Source organism: Malaclemys terrapin, chromosome 5 (assembly GCF_027887155.1).
Source record: "Malaclemys terrapin pileata isolate rMalTer1 chromosome 5, rMalTer1.hap1, whole genome shotgun sequence".
NCBI lineage: Eukaryota > Metazoa > Chordata > Testudines > Emydidae > Malaclemys > Malaclemys terrapin.
The window spans coordinates 132365852-132387842 of NC_071509.1; the positions used below are offsets into that span (position 1 = coordinate 132365852).

Genomic DNA, 21991 nt, shown 5'->3' on the forward strand with positions numbered 1-21991 from the left:
GTGAGGAGGGAGGAGAGGAAGAGCACAAAGTATGTCAAAAATCCATTTTCCTGACTCGATACATTGATAAGCGTCTACTGACATTTTAAAGATGTGTGAAGAGTACAACTGCCAGCAACTGAACGTAACACAGATAGATTACTGAGCCGTAAAATAAAATCATTGTTGGGTTTGTTTTTATTTGGGCTTTACACTGGATCCAGAATATTTCGACCTGTGCATAGACAAGCTCTCAAACACACACACACACACACACACACGCGCACGCTTAAGGCACAAGTTTTACAGGAATTCTAGCATTTGTATGCAATGAGTAAGACTGATATTTAATTAATACAGATATTTATGACTTGATGAATGCAGTGCCAAGTGTCTTCAATTCGTCTGTGCTCAGCATCCCACAGGAAGTGCTCAACACCTTACAGGATTGGGCCTTAATTTTACTGGACACTCCCCCTAAACAACTGCATGCCATTCAACCTCCTAATTATTGATTCCTGTGGATGAACAGGACATTCAAACCCCTCCTCTCTGTACCTTTCTCTTGGAAGGGCTGTGAACTGGACTTACAGGTGTAAGGCTTAACTCTGCTTTCACTGACACTAGTATTAACCGGGACTAAACTCACTGGAATCATTTACATCAGCATAAAACAGGAGTGAAAGGAGAATCAGGTTCATGATCACGTAGTAAAAAGTCATCTTCTGATAACTTGAATGTAAATCACAGCAACCAATGGTGAGAAAAGTAAGCAGTGTAATCAAGGGGAAGACAGTCTTTAAACAATCCTCTTAGGGGGAAAAAAAAAAGCCTTGAGCTTTCAAACTTCCTTTAGCTCAGAGAGTAGCAGCCTATATTCTGTTTGGCAGAGTGACTGGGCACAGTGAACATGTGGAAAAAACACATATGCAGACTATGTGTTTTTTCACTGGTATCACCAATGGGATATTATATTTTGAGCAATCTGCCACCTACTTTCAAAGGCATAATAAAAACCATCAACGCCCATATAAAAACGTATGTACCAGGCAAGAAGGTGACTATAAGCCATCATTATGCAACCAATCTTTCTTCAATGTTGTTCAATATTCTCTCCCCTATGGTACGATTTAGTCACTTTGCATCCAAGTATCTGAGTTACACAGAGACATCCCAATGTGGGAATACTGGGCAGGCCGTGCGCGCGCGCACACACACACACACACACACACACACACAGCCAAGTGCAGAGGGGCTCTCTGCTCCTGGATCACAGTGCTTCCTTGGGGAGTGAGGGGCAGAGGACAAACCAGCCACCTCAGCAGCACCATCTCCCCTCCCAGCTGAACTCAGCACAGCCCTCTCCCCATGTGGGCTGGGGGGGGGGGGCGGGGAAAATGGGCTCCAGATGAGGCAGGGTTCAGGTGGTAGGATGAGAGGGTTAGGAAAAGAATACAGGGAATACAGCCCCAAGTACAACCTTTTCTGCACAGCCTGCCCAGCGTCCCTGGGAGCTGCTGGGGCTGGTAGGTGTATGACCAGCAAACCCCTCGCTGCATTTCTGAGAGCTCCCCTCTACAAGTAAAGCCTAATATTAGGCGTGCACAGAAATGTACAGATAAGTACAGAAGCAAACAAGCAGCTGAGCAGAATCTCTTACATTAATTCCCAATCAGTCAACATGGGTGCAGCCTTCTGCATCAACTCCAGATACCAGATTCGGATGACAAGTAACCCAGTCTATAATGTGTAACATTGCTGTGATCCACACTGAACATATACTGTATGGAATAAGATGAGGTTTAGGGGCAGACTTTCAAAAGTGCTCAACACCCACAACTGGGTCCAGATACTCACAAGATCCTGGCGCATTGAATGGGAGCTGAACTCATAATCTGGGCTGAGAGCCTAACCCCCTGGTCCAAGTTGGGCAAAAGGACCAGAGCAGCATCAAGAGGCTACAAAAGCCCTAGTTCTCACCAGGGATCTGCTTACAAGGCCTGGTGTGAGAAGTCTGTCGGGACTGGTAGGTGCATTGAAGATTCCGGATCCCTTTAAGTTAGACAGGCCCCAGGGAGTTACATCAGGTGCCTCTTCAGCCGCCGGAGCAGCACAAGATCGGGAAGGCTCAAAGGCAGCCCCTCCCCATCTGTAATTTTGCAGACATGCATGGGGACAGAGTTCCAACGTAAACCAAAGCTTTGCATTTCAATTCTGAATCATAACGACACTATGGGCTTTTGTACGAAATAGAAAAATTATTTCAGCTCAGTCTCAATAGGTCAGATGTAAATGAACTGTGAAGGTTTAAAATGCAAAAGTTACAAATTTAAGAAGTCATCAAAAAAATTCCCTCAAAGTGTCATGAACACTATCACCTACCACTGCTTTTTTCCTTAGAATTTGAAGAATGGGAGGTGTACTGAAAAGTAGCATTCTTATATCCATAAGAATGTACAGCATGCTGGATCTCCTACTTGGTTTTCGCTGCTGTACCTTGAAATCAGTGGATTTGCCTTTAAACAGCAATACGTACTGTCTAGGGTCACCAACCCTCCAGGATTGTCCTGGAGTCTCCAGAAATTAAAGATTAATCTTTAATTAAAGATTATGTCATGTGATGAAACCTCCAGGAATACGTCCAATCAAAATTGGCAACCCTTGTGTCCAGTAGTATCAGGATTGGACCCTACGTTATAAATTACTGGAGAGAAATGTCTAAAGGAAATGAAAGGTGATATCAATTGCAATCATCAATAAAACTTATCTGAAATATCTATGATTCCCAATAGCATTCATACTGAGCAACAAAGTCATTGTGATTTTATTATTCTTATAGATAGCTTTAGTTTCCAAAATGCTTTACTGCATGAAGAATATTTACTTCAGTGGGGTCAGGAGCCAAACCACATATTTTGCCTACATCATTCTTTCGGAGGGGTGGGAGGGTGTTTGAAACAGTTTGACTGAATTCACTTAAATAATAAAATAATCTGTAACCATCATTTATTCATTTTGATGGTTAACACATTACTTAAATATTATGGAATTTAAGTAACTGTAAATACTACTGTTTCATTTTTCCTTTATTTTTATTATATGAGTGGCAGTAATCATTGTGATTTTTAGGCTGGAATAAGTCAAGTAACATCACACAGTTTTTTCCCTTTCTTGTGGATAACCAGCATTATTAGACTGGGAATGAACAAGTCCCTTTGCATGTTAATGGTTTATTTTCTTGCCATTTTTCTGGCCAAAAGTGAGTTTGTGCCTACAGTTGCTATGTTACTGGTGTAAGACCTTATTTTGGCACACACATTTTGTTTAAATAACCCAATTTCTACAAAGCTGTTTGCCTTCAGTTTGAAAGTAGCTATGTCCAAAGGCAGTGTGAAGTCCAGAAGGTAACTCTGGCTTCCCTTCCCTGCTTTAATATGTGTTTTTTCTTTTCTGTGTTAAGTCTACAAAAAAGAAAGGAGCCCATAATTATGTTATTCATAATGTGTGTGCCTTTTTGTACAAGGAATAGCAGAATAAGTTGCAAGAATTAAGTGAAATTTCCACGGTTTTTTATATGTACAGAATATAAACCATGTTTTTAAGACAGACCTACCACAAAAAACCCCAACTCATTTACTGTACCTAATAACACTCCCCTTAACTTAATCTTCTGCCACCCCAGTAACACTGCTATTTAAAGGGGGGGGGGGAAGGTTCATTTAAAACCAATTAATTACTCTAAAGCCAACAGTACCCAACGCAAGTGTCCGATTTCACACAAGCATGCAAAATTAAACTGAGTTGATATTATGAAATGCAAATTTAAATAGTATAAAACAGAGAGAAGAAAATGGCATAGGTTCAGGATGACTTGCCATGCAAAAATACCTGGCAAAGCAGAACAGCTCAATTTAGAAAGCATATTCTACTCTGACTGCATTATCATCAGGCACAAACTGTAGCACACATCAGATTTTCCATAAAAGATGTATAATAGTGTTCTTGCCTAGACATACATCTGGATTGCACACAAATAGTTAATGCAGTGTCCTTGATTTTGAGTTAGTAATGCAATCTTGATCAATGAGAACATGTTACCTTTTTATTATTAACATTTCCTGGCATTTAATGGCATCCTATGGATGTGTTCCTGATCTAACAGTTAATATTGAATTACAAAGTCACTGAACAACTGGAATGGGTGGCAATAAACACAGAACCTGGTAAGCCTTGTATGCATTCCTACCTTAACAGGTTCAGTATCCTGTTTTTATAACTTGATACTGTGTCAGTCCATGATTGTGTCACAGTATTGGTAATGGAATATGGAGCCTTTCCGCTCTGAATCACAGTTTCATATCCATTCTGGGTCAGTAGTGACTGAAAGCCATTACCATCTAATTACCTACGAGAAATGAGGTCACGGGCTCAATCCTGTTCCACATCAAAAAAACATCTTTGCAACCAGCACTCTTGCTGGGGACCTTGGCGGAGAGGCTAAGAACTGAATAGCCAGCCACGCATTCCAGATCATTCCAGAGAAGGTTTGAGGTACATTGATGGAGCCCATTGAAGAAGCTTATATACTGCTGCTACTTTTTCTGTGGATGAACAAAGGACTTCATTCTCCAGCATTTTTAAGTGTTTTAAATTCACTTTTTACATTTTTTAAAAGTGGAGGCAGACGCCTCCCATGCCAAAGCACTTCAGCCACCTCTACACTAGAGAATTCTGGGACGGCAAGCCTCTGCCCGGCTTGTTGTAACACACAACAGTGTTCTCCATCGTGCGATGGCCCACAGAGCCATTATAATGGTACTTTGGATCACTCGCAGCTTTGGGGGCAGAAGCAGACTGGTCATCAATGGCAGCATGGGAAACGTCCCACCTCTGAAGTTCCCAACAGCTCTAATACGGCTCCACAATAGAAGCCAGGCTCAATCAGACCTCTCTGTGGCAGAGCCTTTTCTGAGAGAAATTCTACTATTTTACTTCCAACTTCTAACAATTAATCTGAACAATCTGCCTGCCTCATTCCCAGTCATGTTACTGCATTTGCCTTTTAGGGGATTTTACTCCAAGGCACTGCAGAAGCTGCAGCTGGTGCCGAAAAAGCCAAAGGCCTAAGGAAATGTCTGTCGTCTCCTTCCTCCCCAATACAGTCTCTTATTGTAGAAATCAGCCTTCTCTGTGGGCAGAACACAGTTTCACCTTCATGGCCCAGTCCAGGTGGGGTCACCCCAGCCAACCTTCCCTCAGGAAAGGGAAGCCAGGCAGGACTGGAGAGTCCAGCTCTGGGGTGGCAGAACCCAGGAATGATTGTTTTTGTAATGGGAATTAAAAAATGTTAATTCATTTACCAAATTCTCTAAGGGAGATTGTACCAGTCTCTGTGTCTCTACAAATTTCAGGCTATATTACAAGAAATAGGGATTGAGAGACATGGTACCAAAGAGTACATATCCTAACGTCATCTTGCTGCCTAGCCCCTGTGGGGGAACTTGGGAGGAGGTCATGGGATTGCTTCAAGCAAAAATGAGGTGCAGGTGCTAGGTTGGAGACTAGCAGATTATATGGAAACCAGGATAAAAAGATGTGGTTCAGTATGGTCACGCAAGTTACCCCTCACAAAATCAGGACAGTCGAGGACCAATGGACCAATCAACTCAAACTAAACTGGGCATGTGTAGTCTTGAGTCAAGAAGCTTGAGGGGGTCCTCATAACAGCCTTCATGTATGTTAAGGGCTGTTATAAAGAGAACAGTGATCAATGGTTCTCCATGTCCACTGAAAGTAGAACAAGTAGTAATGGGCTTAATTTTCAGCAAAGGAGATTTAGAAAGTTTTTGTAATATCCAACTCCAAGGGTAGTTAAGATCTGGAATAGGCTTCCCAGGGGAGGCCGTGGAATCCCCGTCCTTAGAATTTTTTTAAGAACAGATTGAACAAACACCTATCAGGGATGGTCTAGGTTTACTTGGTCCTGCCACAGTGCATGGAACTGGTTTAGATGACCTCTTGAGGTCCCTTCTAGTCCTGTATTTCTAGGTTTCTATAATCCAGAGATAATGAAGGAATAAAAACTGAAAGCAAGACTCCCTATTGACTGAAATGGGAGCAGAACAAGGTCCTGAGTCAAAGTAAAAGGCCACTAGGAAAGTGGTCAGTTTTACTCTGGTACATACAGCATACAGAGGCATCTCTCACAGGCTTGAGCAAATGTACTACTAGTACTACATTGTTTGCTGGTAAACCTCAAACCTGGAATATTGTGCACTTTTTAACCCCAAAAAGACATTGAGGCAATAAAAAAACCCAACAAGAAAATCCAAAATGATACAAAGACTAGAGAAAATAACCTAACAAGGAAAGTTACACTAAGGAATTACATTTATTTAGCCAAAATCAACAGCATTTAAGGGGGAACATGATTCTATATAAATATGCAACGCATATTAATGTAAGAGAGGAAAGGGAATTGATTTGGAGCAGTAAAACAAGACGATATGGACTGAAGATTAAAAACAGATATGCTTAACTTGAATATTAGGGGAACTTTCTGCGTGGAACTTTCAAAGGCATTTGAGGAATTCTGATGTTCAACTCCCCTTGATTACAAAGACAGTTGGGAGCATAATTCTCTTTGAATTTTTACAAAAGCCCACCCTCCAGCCTCTGACGGTGAGGACAACCAGAGAGCAGAACAGCTCATGTAGCTAGCTAGCACAGTTATAGTGGCTACCATTATAAAGCCAAGATTTGCCAATGGTATCTATGATACCTGGTTTTCCCTAGCCTTAGAACGGGGAAAAAGCAAGAGTGGAGGGAGGTTGGCTTGAAGTGTGCATAATGTGTCCATTCCATGAGATAAAAGTTGTTTATTTCAGCTTATAGTGGAGAAAGTGTTTGTAAGTGTTGAATGTTTAATGGTGAGCATTGTACAGTATATCAAACTCATTCAAAGGTGCCCACGCTCAGATTACAGAAGATAGACATCAGCGGTCTTCCTGTTTGGATCAGTGAATTGGGCCTTCCAGCCTCAACCCTGTATGTGTAATAAGCTAAATTCAGAGAAGAATCTTAGGGTTTGGCTACACTTGCGAGTTACAGCATAGTAAAGGAGCGCCGGGCGCACTAGCTCACTACCCGTCCACACTGGCAAAGCATGTAGAGCGCTCTGACAACGCTGCTGGTACTCCACCTCGGCGAGAGGAATAACATCTGCTGTGTCTTGGCTACAACACCCGGGCATCAGTGTGAACGAGGTGTTGCGTTACTGCGCTCTGATCAGCCTCCGGAAACGTTCCATAATCCCCTTAAGTCAAGTGGCCACTCTTGTCATTGTTTTGAACTCCTGTAGGAATGCGGAAATGCCCTTTCAAAGCTCCGTTTCTGACAGCCGGCATGCAAGCCGTTACTGTGGAATGCTGAGAGAGAGAGAGAGGCCTGCTGCTGTCTGAACTTACAAGACAGCATGCTGACATGCTCTCAGCCCCCCCCCCTCAAACCCACTCTCTCTCCCCCCACATACACACAAAACACTCCCTGTCACACTCCACCCCACCCCTCCCATTTTAAAAGCACGTTGCTGTCACTTGCATGCTGGGATAGCTGCCCATAATGCACTGCTCCCAATGCCACTGCAAGTGCCGCAAATGTGGCCACGCCAGTGCACTTGCAGCTGTCAGTGCGGACAGTCTGCAGCGCTTTCCCTACTGTGCTCTCCAAAGGCTGGTTGAACTCAAAGCGCTCTACATCTGCAAGTGTAGCCATGCCCATGGAGTCCAAATGTGCAATCATTAATCGCATAGGTGAGTGTAGTATGCTGAGTGGGACTGGGAAAAGTCAGGATTCGGGAGAGACCAAGTTTGGTGTGATCTTGGGGGCTCAGCACTGCAAACTGGTGGCCAGTCTGCTAATGGACAAAAACAGGCCTCTTAGCATGCAACAATGGCCTCCATGCATGTTCTTCCTGCCTGCCACAGCACCTATTTCTAATAAAACAGCGAGCAGTCACATGAGCAGGGCTACCAAAGGCAAGAGGAGGGCTCATGTGAGTAAGAGCGCCTCAAAGTCAGAGGTGCACTATGTGACTGGGTCTCACACAGGCTTTTCCCGAGAGAGCATGAATCCTCCTCTTTCTCCAGGACCAGCCGACCAACCCTGTTGCCCAGGCTGGTTACTTCAATAGATGTTGTTTGTAGGAGTGCCACTGAGCAGTACCAAGGAAAGACAGCTAATTCTTAAGAGGTGCTAGATATAAACCACAAAGAACTGGGACGCAAGACAGAGATGGAGGCTAGAGGAGAATCAGAAGTGGTTTTTTGCTTTCTTATCACCCATGAATGCTGAAGTAAGCCTTGTCTGATGAAAATCCTGCTTTATTTTTATCATCAGTTCAGCTGAGGACAGTGTTGTTTTGGGGTTTTTGGTCTGTTTCTTTTTTGTTTACTGTGGATGAGAAAAGTCTTGTCTCTCTCTCTCTTTGGCTTTAAATGGACAAGATACTTTTCTATAACATATTATTTGTGAATTAAACTGCATCTCACCGCTGCTTAAATTCTATTCCATGAATACTGAGTCTCCTGCCTGCCTTAGCAAACACTGCACCAAAAAAGTCTATAAGAAAGATCCAATCTGAGCACTACCTCTATGCGTGGTGCTGATGTGCCACTGAATTCTGTATTGACATTTTCTATGAGCATCAGTTTCATGTCACTATGACAGCATACTGTCCAGACAACTGGAGTGCTCCAGAATTGTATTTAATGTATCATGTAATAAGAAACTACTTTCTGCAACTCTTTTCTCCTCAGAAATGAAATAAAAGACCGATCAAATAGGTGCATGATGTTGAAAATTATCTTCAGTGATAACAGCTAAATATTAGGGCTATCGATTAATTGCAGTTAACTCACATTAATAACTCAAAAAAATTAGTCACAATTAATCACAGTTTTAATCACACTTGTTAAACAAAATAGAATACCAGTTTAAATGTATTACATATTTTGGATGTTTTTCCTACATTTTCATATATATTGTAGTCTGTGTTGTAATTGAAATCAAAGTGTATATTATTTTTATTACAAATATTTGCACTGTAAAAATGATAAGCAAAATAAACAGCATTTTTAAAATTAACCTATTATAAGTACTGTAGTGAAATCTCTTTGTCCTGAAAGTGTAACTTACAAATGAAGGGGTTTTTTTTGTTACATAACTGCACTCAAAAACAAAACTATGTAAAATTTCAGAGCCTACAGTTCCACTCAAACAAGAAGTAGGCAGCATTATCTCCTGCAAATGTAAACAAACTTGTTTGTCTGAGCAATTGGCTAAACAAGAAGTAGGACTGAGTGGACTTACAGGCTCTAAAATTTTACATTGTTTTATTTTAGAATGCAGATTTTCTGTACATAATTCTACACTTGTAAATTCAACTTTCGTGATAAAGAGATTGCACTACAGTACTTTGTATTAGGTGAATTAAAAAAAAACTTAGGTTTTTTTTTGCAGTGCAAATACTTTTAATCAAAAATACATATAAAGTGAGCACTGTACACTTTGTATTCTGTGTTGTAACTGAAATATATTTGAAAATGTAGAAAACATCAAAAATTTTAAACAATAATATAATACCATTTATTTAAACAGTGCAATTAATGGTGATTAAAAATTAATTGCAATATTAAAAAAATTAATCACTTGACCACCCTACTAAATATGTACCTTCAGTAAAAATACCAGTAAAAGCCAAAGTAATCCAAATAAAAGCCATTTGGATCCCTAACAATGCTCATCTTCAACTGTTTTTTTGTTTTGTTTTTTGAAAAACCAACTTAACATTTTCCTGGAATCTTGGAGTCATCTGCGCTCTTGTGGGTTTTAATGAACCTGTCCCAAAGCCAGTGTTAAAGCCCAAGGAAGCTGCATGTCAGCTGTGTTCTTAAAACTGACCCTGTTCCTATATTACTGTATAGAAGCATACTCTGAAATTTAAAACAATCCTCAGTATCAAGTTCTACGGAACTGAGATGTTATTAATAGCCTTCAGTTACCATTCTTCAAAGCAGGCTCAGAAATAAAAGGAATGTTTATATATAAACCAGAAATACATTTATAAATTATGACATGGCAGGTCCCCAACATATATAGCATGCCTTGGGGTCAACTGCAAAGAGGTAAGGACTAAGATCAGCTCTGCAGCCAAGATGGTGCTACCTCCCAGTCACACAAGGTCTCTTCTTTTTCCTAAATCCCTTCATTGTTTTTCTCTATAAAAACAACAAAAATATGATTCCTTGCCATCAGGGTATTACACCCAAGACAGTATTTGTGCTCTCATTACCAGGGCTGGCTCCAGGGTTTTTGCTGCCCGAAGCGGCAGGGAAATAAAAAAATTTTTAAAAAGCTGCAATCGCGATCGGTGGCAGCTGCACCACACCGCTTCAGTCTTCGGCAGCAGGTTCTTCCCTCCGAGAGGGACTGAGGGACCCGCCGCCGAATTGTCAGACGTGCCGCCCCTTTCCATTGGCCACCCCAAGCACCTGTTTGCTGCGCTGCTGCCTGGAGCCGGCTCCACTCATCACTGCCTAACAGCCCTCCTGCTCCCTATGCTTCAAAGGATGTGTCAGAAAGAATAGTCTCCTTCCCATGCCAGACTTTGGACCCGGTGCATACTGCCTTACATGCCTGGAATGGGCAATACATTGATGAATGCCAAACCCCGACACTCTCCTAAAAAAGTGTGTGTATAGACTACATGGCACTTCATGCTTGTTATCTTTGTGTTGCACTATACAATACCAGCTCACACTCTTAGACTACAAACTCTGGGACATTATCACCATTTGGTTGCACGCAGATGCCTCTATAAGAGCACAGATCCATTGTGCGAGGGAATAGACAATAAATAGGAAGACACAGTCCCGGACATTTCTTGCTATTTTCATGGAAATGGAGCACATTTTAAAGATGTCACCATCATCAAATATGTACTCAACCTTTATAGGGACTCTGTGCTGGTGGATGTGAATGAAGAGGATTCAGTTTCAAAGTAAATTTATAGCATGCTCCCACATCTCTCAAGAGAGCCTCTATTTAATGTATAGAGTTTCTCATAAACAGCTCTGCAAAGCAAAGTTGATAGGTCCTCTCCTGGATGCACTGCAAATGAGACACCTTGTAATCCAAAGAGGTAATTTTGGGGCACCAGATAGAGTGCTTATCATATGAAGAACTGAAATATGGAATGACGAACAACTAATGAAACTCTAAAATTCAAATAAAAATGAAAGGTGCTCAGTCCCCAAAAACTAACCTTAAAATGGAACAGATTATTATTTTTTTTTATTGATGCACTAAAAACAGATTGACAAAGGAATAATACAAAAAGGGCCTAGAATCAGTCAGGAAAGTTAGGTAAATACAGCGCATTATGTATGAGGTTGAAGTGCAGGATCAGAAGAGATGGGGTGCCTTCTACCAAGAAGCCTACAAGCAGCTTAAATGAGGAGCCTTAACTTCCCGGGCCCAATTCCTCACAGAATCAAAGTCCTTGGACCTCTCTGACTACAGTTTTATGATTGGTCAGGTATCCAAGGAATACTACAGACGGTCATTCACTGGAGACAGGTGGAGAGAAATTGCATAAAACAATCTCCTGATTCATGCCAGAGGACACCATTTGGAGAAAGCCTGATATTTTGACTGAATGGCTGTTGGTAAATTTACATGAAAAATCTTTATGCTATAAGATTAACAACTAACTGCCTTTGTGAGATCACCGATGAACTGAGGATGGCTCCAGTGCCTGTCTGTGGAAAGCTGAGTCTATGAGCTAAAGCAATCAGAACATAATGAGACACGACAAGAGGGCTGGTGGTTGGAATCTGTGAAGGTGAGGGGGCAGGGAACCACAGTTCCATCAGATTGCAAAACCAGCTGTGAGTTGCCTGAGAAACCAGCAATTAGAGACAAGCCAGCATCGCTTGACATTCAAAGAGATGGCAAAGATCTGTGGAGGAGTGCTCCCCTATCTTGACATCAGGGCTTGGAACACAAAGAAGGAAGCTCTGTCCCCTGAGAGGAATGTACTATGACTCACACCATGCATGAGCCAATTTTTTCCCCGTTTGTGCGATGGCTGGTCCCCAGAGCAAGATTCTCTGACCAAGACAGTGGAGGCAAATGGACCCCAGAGGACTTTGGAGGTTTGGTTGCTGAGTTTTCTGACCCATGTGCTTTTCAGACAGGGAAGAAGAGAAGCAGGATACTGGAGCTGGCTGTGTGTAAATGACAGCATGACCGGGGACAAAGCATGATGTGGTATTTAAGCTTGCAATAAACTGTCGTATATGATTTTAAGGAGATTTTTTTCCAGAGGGTCCTCCAAGTCCCTCTATTCCCTCCCCCCCACACCCTTACAAGTTCTTGCTTTTTCGCCTGAGGGGGGCTGGACTTGGTTCTGTCTGGAGAGTATCCATAGCACAGTTTTGGTCACAAGGGTCATTAGATGGCAAAGGAAGGCACTCCTAAAGCCTGCACAGCACACACACTTTCTGCCAGACGAGAATGAGGAACCGAACCTGACTCCCAACATTCTGATTTCCCTATATGGTAATAAATGGTGATACTATCAGACCACTTCACCTGCCTTACAAATGAAAGAGAGATGAAGAAGATTACACATATTGCATGTATTTTACAGCATAAGCCTGACAGTTGGGAAATCTGGTAACTATTCTCACCTCCACAAACCACTTAGCTACCCCACGTCCCAAGCTGAGTGCCTGTAAAAGAGGCATGATGATAATAGGAGGTTGAAATCTCATACTGAAGTATACAAAGTGCTTTGAGATCTCTGGATGGATGGCGGGAACTAGGGAGCTGCAAAGCTTTGTTTTATAAAAGCCTGCTGAATACAGCTTAACTTTGTAAAACAGACGTACATTTTGGAACAGCACATTTTACATATCTTCTTTCCCAATATACGACAAGATAGAACTACAAAACTGGATTGTCTGAACTTAATTAGTTACACCCACTGCAATCATTTATTTCACCTTCTGCAGACACTGGGTGGAGCCAGAATACTGGCAAACAGATACCACAATAATGTAGATGGTCCAGCCTTTTAACAAAAATGTTGCTACTTCCCAAAAAGTGCTTCCCTCGACCATCGTTTAGGAAATTGAAAATGCTCTCGGGACTTTTTCCTCTTATTTCTCTCTTTTCCCTCCATTGGACAATTGCAGGTGGCTGACAGAACTCTATCCTGCCTCTAACTAAAAAGAAGCCCCAATGAAAAGCATTAAGAGCTCTGTGTTCCATCAATTTAATATCCCAACGCCAGCCAAGCAGACACTGCAGTCCTGCCAAGACAAACATATGGGACTTGGCAGAAGGGGGGGGCCAGTTTTTGGAGACAGCCCTCCAGTCTAAACTTCTTAAGGAGTTGGTATAAATGTGCTTTTATAGAAAAGGTGCTGCCTCGTCTAAAAACACAGATTCAGCTCAAAACACTACCACCTTTCACCCTCTGTTAGTTTAAGGTGTGTTCAGTTCAGTGACTGTGCAGAACCTGCGTCACGGCTACCTGCTGCTCGCTTTTTTAATCCAAAGACGAAAACTTTTTGGAGCCACACCGAACACTGGCTGATTTATTGAAAGAAAAATAAAAGCAAAGAAGGATGCTTTGCCTGCAGCACATTTCCCTCTGCCTGCCCCCACCAAAATAGAGCTCCAGTAAGTGAAAAATTGATTATAAGTTTCCTAAATTTGTACCTCCAGGGATGTATCTTAAATTCACTGTGTGGATATTATTTTTCACCCCACATGGATATATTTTGTCAAGAGTCAACTGTTTCTGCTAATTTCTTCTTTGAAAACACGGGGAATTTAAAGAAGAGCAAAATATTCGGAACTATTATTCCGGGAAATATTTTAAGCTGCGTGGTTTGTACCCATTAACTCATTAGTAAATAATTAACAAAAAAATTATATTTAAAGAAGCACTTTCCTGTAATAGGTAACTATAAAATATCTCCTCCAATTAATTTAGTCAGGAACACATTTGAAAAAGGAAACAAAATGTGTGATTTCTTTACCAGTAACCTCTAAATAGATTTATGATCTTTGGATGATTCTGTCCTCTCCGTTGTGAGGCATGGACAGGATGAAATATCAGCCACAGTGCACATCCTGCATATAAAATGTAAACCGTAGTATATTTTATGGCATACATTAACAAGGGGAAAAGCAATAGAAAAGGATATATGGGTCTGATCCAACGCCTAATGATGTCAATGGAAAGCCTATTACTGACTTAAATGAACTTTGGATCAGATCCTGTGTGTGCAATGTGGCTGAGTTAACATTGCTGAAGCAACTTTACATTTTGCAATCTCCTGTCTTTTGAGTACTTAATGCAGCATTTAGGTTATGAGATCAACTCTAGTTTTTTGCATTTAATTTGTAGTTATTTTATATTATTTTATTTTAAGGGGGGGGAGGGAAAGAGACTCGAAGCAATAAGCATTTGCAGCTGACAAGTACCACTGGCTTGACCAGCAGACCCTGTAAGTTCTTTCACTCAGCAAATGCACACCTAGGCCTGGTCTGCATTAGAAATTTAGGTTGACATAAACCACCTTGTGCTGACTTAGTTGTATGCATGTCTACACTTCAATTTGTCTCCCACCAATGAAAGAGCCCTGTTATGCCCACACAGCAACACCACGCCATTTCCAACAGTTGACAAGAAGGTGTGAGTATCAGCAAAAGGGAAAATTACTTTTTGTAGTGACCCATCCACTCCCAGTCTTTATTCAGGCCTAATTTGATGGTGTCCAGTTTGCAAATTAATTCCAGTTCTGCAGTTTCTTGTTGAAGTCTGCTTTTGAAGTTTTTTTGGTTGAAGAATAGCAACTTTTAAGTCTGGTATTGAGTGTCCAGGTAGATTGAAGTGCTCTCCTACTGGATTTTGAATGTTACAATTCTTGATGTCTGATTTGTGTCCATTTATTCTTTTGCATAGAGACAGTCCGGTTTGGCCAATGTACATGGCAGAGGGGCATTGCTGGCACATGATAGCATATTTCACAAGTTAGGCATCAATAAAGACTGGGAGTGGAAGGATCACTACAAAAAGTAATTTTCCCTCCACTGATACTCACACCTTCTTGTCAACTGTTGGAAATGGCCAACATCCACCTTGATTACATTGGCCTCATTAGCACTACAAAAGTAATTTTCCCTCTCTTGATATTCACCCCTTCTTGTCAATTTGCAATAACTCATGATTCTCCCAGTCCCCCAAAACAAAGTCCAGGCACCTATCCTCAATCCAAATTTAAAGTTGGAAACTTCATCGACTTTCGCTTGCTTAAAAAAATTAGTTAGAATCTTTACAGTGGGAACAGTGTACTTTCACCAAACTCTTCTGTAACCCCAAAAAGGCTGAAGCGATTTTGCTTAAAATTTCCCCATTAAAAATAATCACACCTGGGCTGAGACCAAACATGGAAAATTTCACCTCAAGAACGAACTTTTTAAAGACCATGTTGGAACATATAGTTATAAAGGAAACTGTACTGCAGCATCAGCAACTTGCAGGTGCCCAATTTCCAAACAAATGTAATTTCAGCGGTTGTATATAGGTTAACATTGAATGCACATTACAAATTTAGAATGTGTTGGCCTTAATATTCTCCTCTCCAGTTCTGTCCTTCCTTGCATACAGGGTAGCTTTCATTCCACAAAATCTCCCCTTCCAAGGTCACCATTAACCTCTTTCTGGCCAAATCTAAGGACATCCTTCCTCAACCTATCCATTGCCTTTGACACGGTTGATCACATATTCCTCTTGAGTTCCATCTCCTCCCTGGTTGCTGTGACTTATCCCAGTTCTCCTCCTCCAACTCCAGCTTCATTGCCACCTCCTCCACAGTAGTCCTGAAAAGTTCCAGTCTCTTCTCCCTAGGCAACATCTCCTCTTGTAACTGACCCTGCTTGGGCCAGGAGCAGGATTTAAAACCAGGACCTAAAATGCTACACGCATGAGGTTGAGCTAAAGGAGTAATTCCTTTCATTAACAGCTGTAGTAGACTATTAATCTCTTATGTGGACTAACCATTATAGGGAGACAAAGTCCAACACTCTCCTGGTGTGGGTTACACTCTCCTGGCTATCACCACCATTATGTTCAATATAGAGAGAGCCACCTCTCCACTCTTCACCTCACCCTTGCACATCTGATTCTCTGACATCTCATCCTGGATGTCCCACTGCCAACTCAGGTTGGACATGGCATAAAATAAATCTGTCTAGATACCTATATCACCATAGGGCATGTACCTCCAAGTTTCCGGTCACCTACTTGGGCTTTTCATCAATGAGTATACAAAGATGGCTCTGATATTTGCTTTATTCAAAACAAATGCACTTGTGTGAAATGGAACAGGACCAATTGGTGCAGACTGTAGCACAGTAAATGCTGCTCCGTTAGAGAAGCCCCAGTGTAGACATGCCAAATCTGTTTAGGAAAAGTTCCCTCCTTTATTATTAAATGGAGCAGGAGTAAAGGGAGTGAATAAACTGGCTTTTCAGAGCAGAAGTGCACTTTAATGCTTCTCACAAAAACTGAAGAAAGGGAGGTCCCCCCAAAAAATCAAACCACCCCCAATTCAATCTTGTAAGGTGGTGAGCAACCTGCTCCCAATCCAGCCAGGAAGTGCACAAACTTAAGCATGTGTTTCAAATGTTTTGTTGCATCAGGGACAGAGGGCTCAGCACCTTGCAGGATCAAGCTTTAAAAAGGGTTACAACTCAGGAACAACATAAGAGTGAAAGTGCAGCACTCAGATAAACCACTCACTATAACTAGAGGGAAAAGGAACTGACTTTTAACAAACAAAAACACCAGCAGCACCTCAAAGCGATAAAAACAAACAAAAATGCTACTAAAATAGGAAGAAACAAAGAAGAATGAATCCTTTCGGTCACAAATGTCAGAGAGAAATAGCAAGCAGGTGCGTTGTGGTGTTGGTGGTCTTGTGGATCTATACATTAATATGTGTTGAAGGACATACATGCATAGGTCTATAAAAAACGTACCCATGTTGTGTGTTACTGGATGAGCTCACGGAAATTAAAAGCCTTTGATAGAACATCCAGAAATGTATACATGTAGGATTTGACAGCCCAGCAATGTATATGTTCTTGTTGGATAAAAGACTTTTCTATATCACTTCAATGGAAAGAATTATGTTGCAGAAGAAAATAACTCTTCAAAAACACCTTTCAGATCTGGACAAAAATGAAGGGTCCTGTCATTCTCCGAGGATCAGCACATGGCAGAGACCTTCCATACACAGACCTCACCACTCCCGCATGGAAGGAGGTGTCAGACTCCTTTATATCATATAACCCCACCTTACACCTCAAAACGGGATGTCCACAGGTTCAGATGGTGAGACACACACCATTCTCCCAGCAGGGAATACTTGGGAAATTTAGTACAGCCAGAAGCTCTAACTTGCCTGCATGGCCTCTCTCGTGCTACCAGCTCTCTGTTCCCATGTGGGTCCTGAGACACTAACTGCAAATGTAGGGCAGGAGGAACCAGGGTATAAGACTTTACCACCGATGGCTGTGACTCACAGGAGCATCCTCGCTGACCTCTGAAATTTCTGAGGACAGATCACCTGCTTCTGACACTGAGGATCAAACCCTCTTACTTCCACTCCTGTCCCCTAATATAATAACTCAGAGGATGGCACGGAGAGCATATTGCTCTTCCACAAACTAGGGTGTTAACTGTGGTTAACATGGCTACGATCTCGGTTTTGCATCACAGATGACCACTGAGGTGAAACAACATTCTATTCATGCCTGATCCAAGTAAATGGACTTGCGGAAATCTGAACTGTGACTACAGTTAAACCCCCTAGTTCATCACAGCACTAAAGCATATGTTCAAGTCCCACTGAATCAGGGTCATATCATCTAATATATACATACATGATTCTATTATCTACTTTCAAAACAATGCTGGCAAACTAGGGAATGCTGCCCTCCTCCGAGTCATAATGATAGATGTATTTGTAATGCTCACCTAGTTTTTAAACTTTTTAAATACAGAATGTATTCTTTCCCTTTTGTCATTGCCTAATTTGTTCTAGTTTGTCCAGTTCTTGTTGCTTAATTTATCATTGGTCCATCTATATCAGTATTAGTAAAAACAAGTTGAAAGCAGTTACACAGCCAAAATCTATGATGACATTCCAGACAGGAGAATGCTGAATATTTTTGGACCGCTTACAGATAGCAGTACAATTGTACAGGTAAAGGTACGTTTGTCCATTTGCTGTGTTGGCTCACTGAGATGATACTCACACCTACTGGTACAAACAATACAGTCTTCTGTCTTTTGTAATGCACACCAAGAATACAGTGTTTGGCTAGGTCAGCTCTGTATTAATTTCACCTATGTTAGACAAATGCAATAAAGACATTTTAAAAATAGGAACTATGTAGCAGATATTGTAAAATTATAACATTTGAAATGTATGTCATTTACAGTGACATTATGAATTCAGACCACTTCCATAAATGACATTTGTTTGAAAGTGCAAGCAATTAGACACGCAAAACTCTAAATGCAGAAAATAGATGCAAAACCTTAATCTCATTAAAAAAAAATACTAGGTGGTATAATTCCCTTTTCTCTTGGAGAGAAGCCACACATTTAAAGAAAAGCAAACATCCAATTTAATAGAGATAACTAGTCATCGTATTGTTCTCCGAATTCCAGTCCAGGCAGTAGAGTTTATCTTGTATACCCTATGGGGGTAGAGATTAGAGACCTGAAACTGCTACTGTGCGATCACTTACATTACCAGCATCATTCTTGCACGCTCTTTGGAAGGGCAAAGAGATCACGAGCTCTCTGTGAAAACAATCCCAGGAGGAATTCTACACTCTACATGAGTTTCAGTAACCAAAGCTAACTAAATAAATCAAGGTGTCGGCAAATTAAATGAACAAACAACTCAGTGGAAAGAGAGCAGGCAAAGTCACTGAAAAGAGAATTACAAGTACGAAGCACATACAAGGAGCTAGTGACACAAACTAAAGACACACACACACACACACACACACAGATACTGACACGACTGACCCTTGCTCCATAGGAGCCCTTCCTCTTCCCACGGGCATTGGCTTGTTCAGCTAAAAATATTGTGTCAAGTTTTCCATGATGCTGATACAACTGTGTTCCCAGTGCATTTTTTCAGTGGTTCAAGGTGCACACTGAATAAAGCAAGTTCATAGCAAAGCAGGATGCAGCCCCAAATCCATTTAGAGACTTGGTGGAGTCTTCCTCCTTATAGCACTCCTGGGGATCTAGGGTTCTTCCACGACTTTGCAGCCAGGAGGTCTAACATAAGGGTACCAGGAGCTCCAATACAGCCAATGGGTGGGGTCATATGGATATAGCCAGAGTGCCCATGGAGGGTACCATTGGTCCCAGGCCTGGTACTGTACACTGTGGGAGTGAGAGGGTGCCCAGAAAACTCTGGAAATTATTGGGACTCATCTCCACACCTCAGGACCATTAGAGGAACCGTTGCTTTAGCCTCCGCTTGTCAGAGGAATACAAGTCCTCTGATTCCTCAGGCAGAGCTAATGGTACTGCCTGTCTTATGGAGCCATGGCTGGTGGAAGGGATTAGTGAATAGCACATTGATGATGATGTAGGTGCACCCATGCCACAGCTGCTCGACAGAAGCATCAAACAACATGTTGTTGGTGTAAGAATGTCTCTGGACACTATTGGATCCAATAGTATCAGTAACTCTGGGTCAGTGCAAATCACCAGGTCCTCAAAGATGGTATATTCAGGCCTAACCGAATGGTGAGCAGGAGGGTCCCCTGCCTCTAGGTGGAGCAGATAATGCAGGTTTGGGTTGGACAGGGAGCACTGGCACTGCTGTGTCAGTCTTCTTGCGGTGCAGTACTGTCGGTACATAAGGAGACTGTTCCCTTCTCTTCCTTGGTGCAGAGCTTGGTCATGCCTCTTGTGCAGGCAGTTTCAGAGCACCCTTGGCTCTCGGTACCAATAGTGCAGACCCATGCTCCCCGGGAGCTCCAGACAAACCCCTACTGGGACATGGAGTGTTAGTAGATCCCGAAGGTACAGGAAAGGCAGTCCTTATCTTAGAGGACTTAAGAGTTAATTTCTCCGGTTTCTTATATGGGAGCTTGCCCTTACCCTGCTCGCATCTCTGTTTGGACAAGTCCTTGGGCCTGACCTCTGATCATCCGGAGCAAGACCGCACCAGGGCCGGAGGGGCACTATTTGGTAGCTCCGTCTGATGCGTTGGAGAGCCAGAAGGCCCAGGGTCGGATTGGACCCTCATAGAAAGCTTCATTAAGTGCCTACGGATTTGGAGCTCATGAGACTGCTGGGATAGAGGACAGAAAGAATGACAGATCTTGCACTTAGAAGAAATGTGCGACTTCCTAAGACAGCTCTCCTAAAGATCACTAACAGTGAAAACTCAGGGGCAACTCACGAAGAATTTGAAGCTGGGGATCTTGGCATATGAGGTGCCGCTAACATTGGAGGTAAAATGAGAGAAAAAAACCCAACACTATCTAACTAATACTAAAAACTATCTAAACAGAAATTACTTACAGCAAAAAACATGAATTAGAGCAGGAATGCTAGCAAAGCTGCAGACCAAGAAGTTCCGTATCAGACTACAAGCGGTAGAAATTAACTGGGGAGATGGTCGGTCTGCGCCACCCTTTATGTCCTCGGTTCAGAGCACGAGAAGGCACAGACTGCAGGCACGGAGCAACAGACACTGCTAGTGAAAAATCTTCCAGTCACAGATACACAAAGCACATGTGAACCCACAGTGAATACCCAATAGGACCATGGCTAGAAGAAACCACCTTTTGTTTTGATTTTTACGTGCTATTCAATACCTCCACTCCCTAAATCATTTCAGCCCCAATTCAGGAAAGCACATAAGCATGTGCCTGTGACGTTGCACTCTAAATGATTTTATGAAAATACATGAATGAGTTTGAATATAATGTAACTGGAATATGCTTCATGCAAAAGGTCTCTTGTAAGGTATCATTACAAAGCTTATAATCTACTGAGTGTGGTCATCCTACTTGTATAAATGTACCACTTTTGTATCTGAAACTAGAAATATGAAATATAACTCTGAGGGCCTATTGTAATTATGCAAAGTGTGGGTCATTAATGGCGGTTTGGAATCTTGATGGCTCCCATCAACCAGGCAGGGCCGGCTCCAGGCACCAGCACAGCAAGCTGGTGCTTGGAGTAGCCCATCCAGATCTTTGGCAGCGGGTCCGTCAGTCCCTCTCGGAGGGAAGGGCCAGGCGCTGAATTGCCACCGAAGAATGAAGCGGTGTGGTTGAGCAGCTGCCAAAGTGCTGCCGATCGCGGCTTTTTTTTTTTTCTCCCTCTCTCAGCCACTTGGGGCAGCAAAAAAGCTGGAGCCGGCTCTGCAACCAGGACAATTGACTGCAGATGGCTCTGTTTTACTTGTAAGTTTTCCTATGTACGTGTGTGCTGGCAAGTGGGTAATGAAATCTTACAATGACATGTGATTATGTCACCTGAACTGGAATCCATCTTTAACCTGGTGCTTTTCCATTGAGAAGGAGGGGGTGGGAACCCAGAGAGGGACAAAGGATTCTCGCCTTATGCAAAAGATATATATAAGTGGGTGGAACAGAACAAAGAGGCAGCCATCATGAGAAATCCCCTACCTACCACCTGAACTGGAACATGGGCTGTACCAGGGGAAAGGAGTGTGCACAGAATAGGAAGGCATCCAGTCTGTGAAAGAAACTTATTGAAACATCTCTGAGGGTGAGATTTTATCTGTATTCAGGTTTATTACTGTACTAGACTTAGACTTGTGTTTTGTATTTTATTTTGCTTATTAATTCACTTTGTTCTGTC

The 21991-nt window shown here is 42.1% G+C and overlaps 1 protein-coding gene across 1 annotated transcript in view; it reads right to left on the bottom strand.

Annotated features, from left to right (window-relative positions):
• The window catches only part of ADAMTS3 (ADAM metallopeptidase with thrombospondin type 1 motif 3), a 180970-nt gene that overhangs the window by 122275 nt on the left and 36704 nt on the right, over positions 1 to 21991 (bottom strand).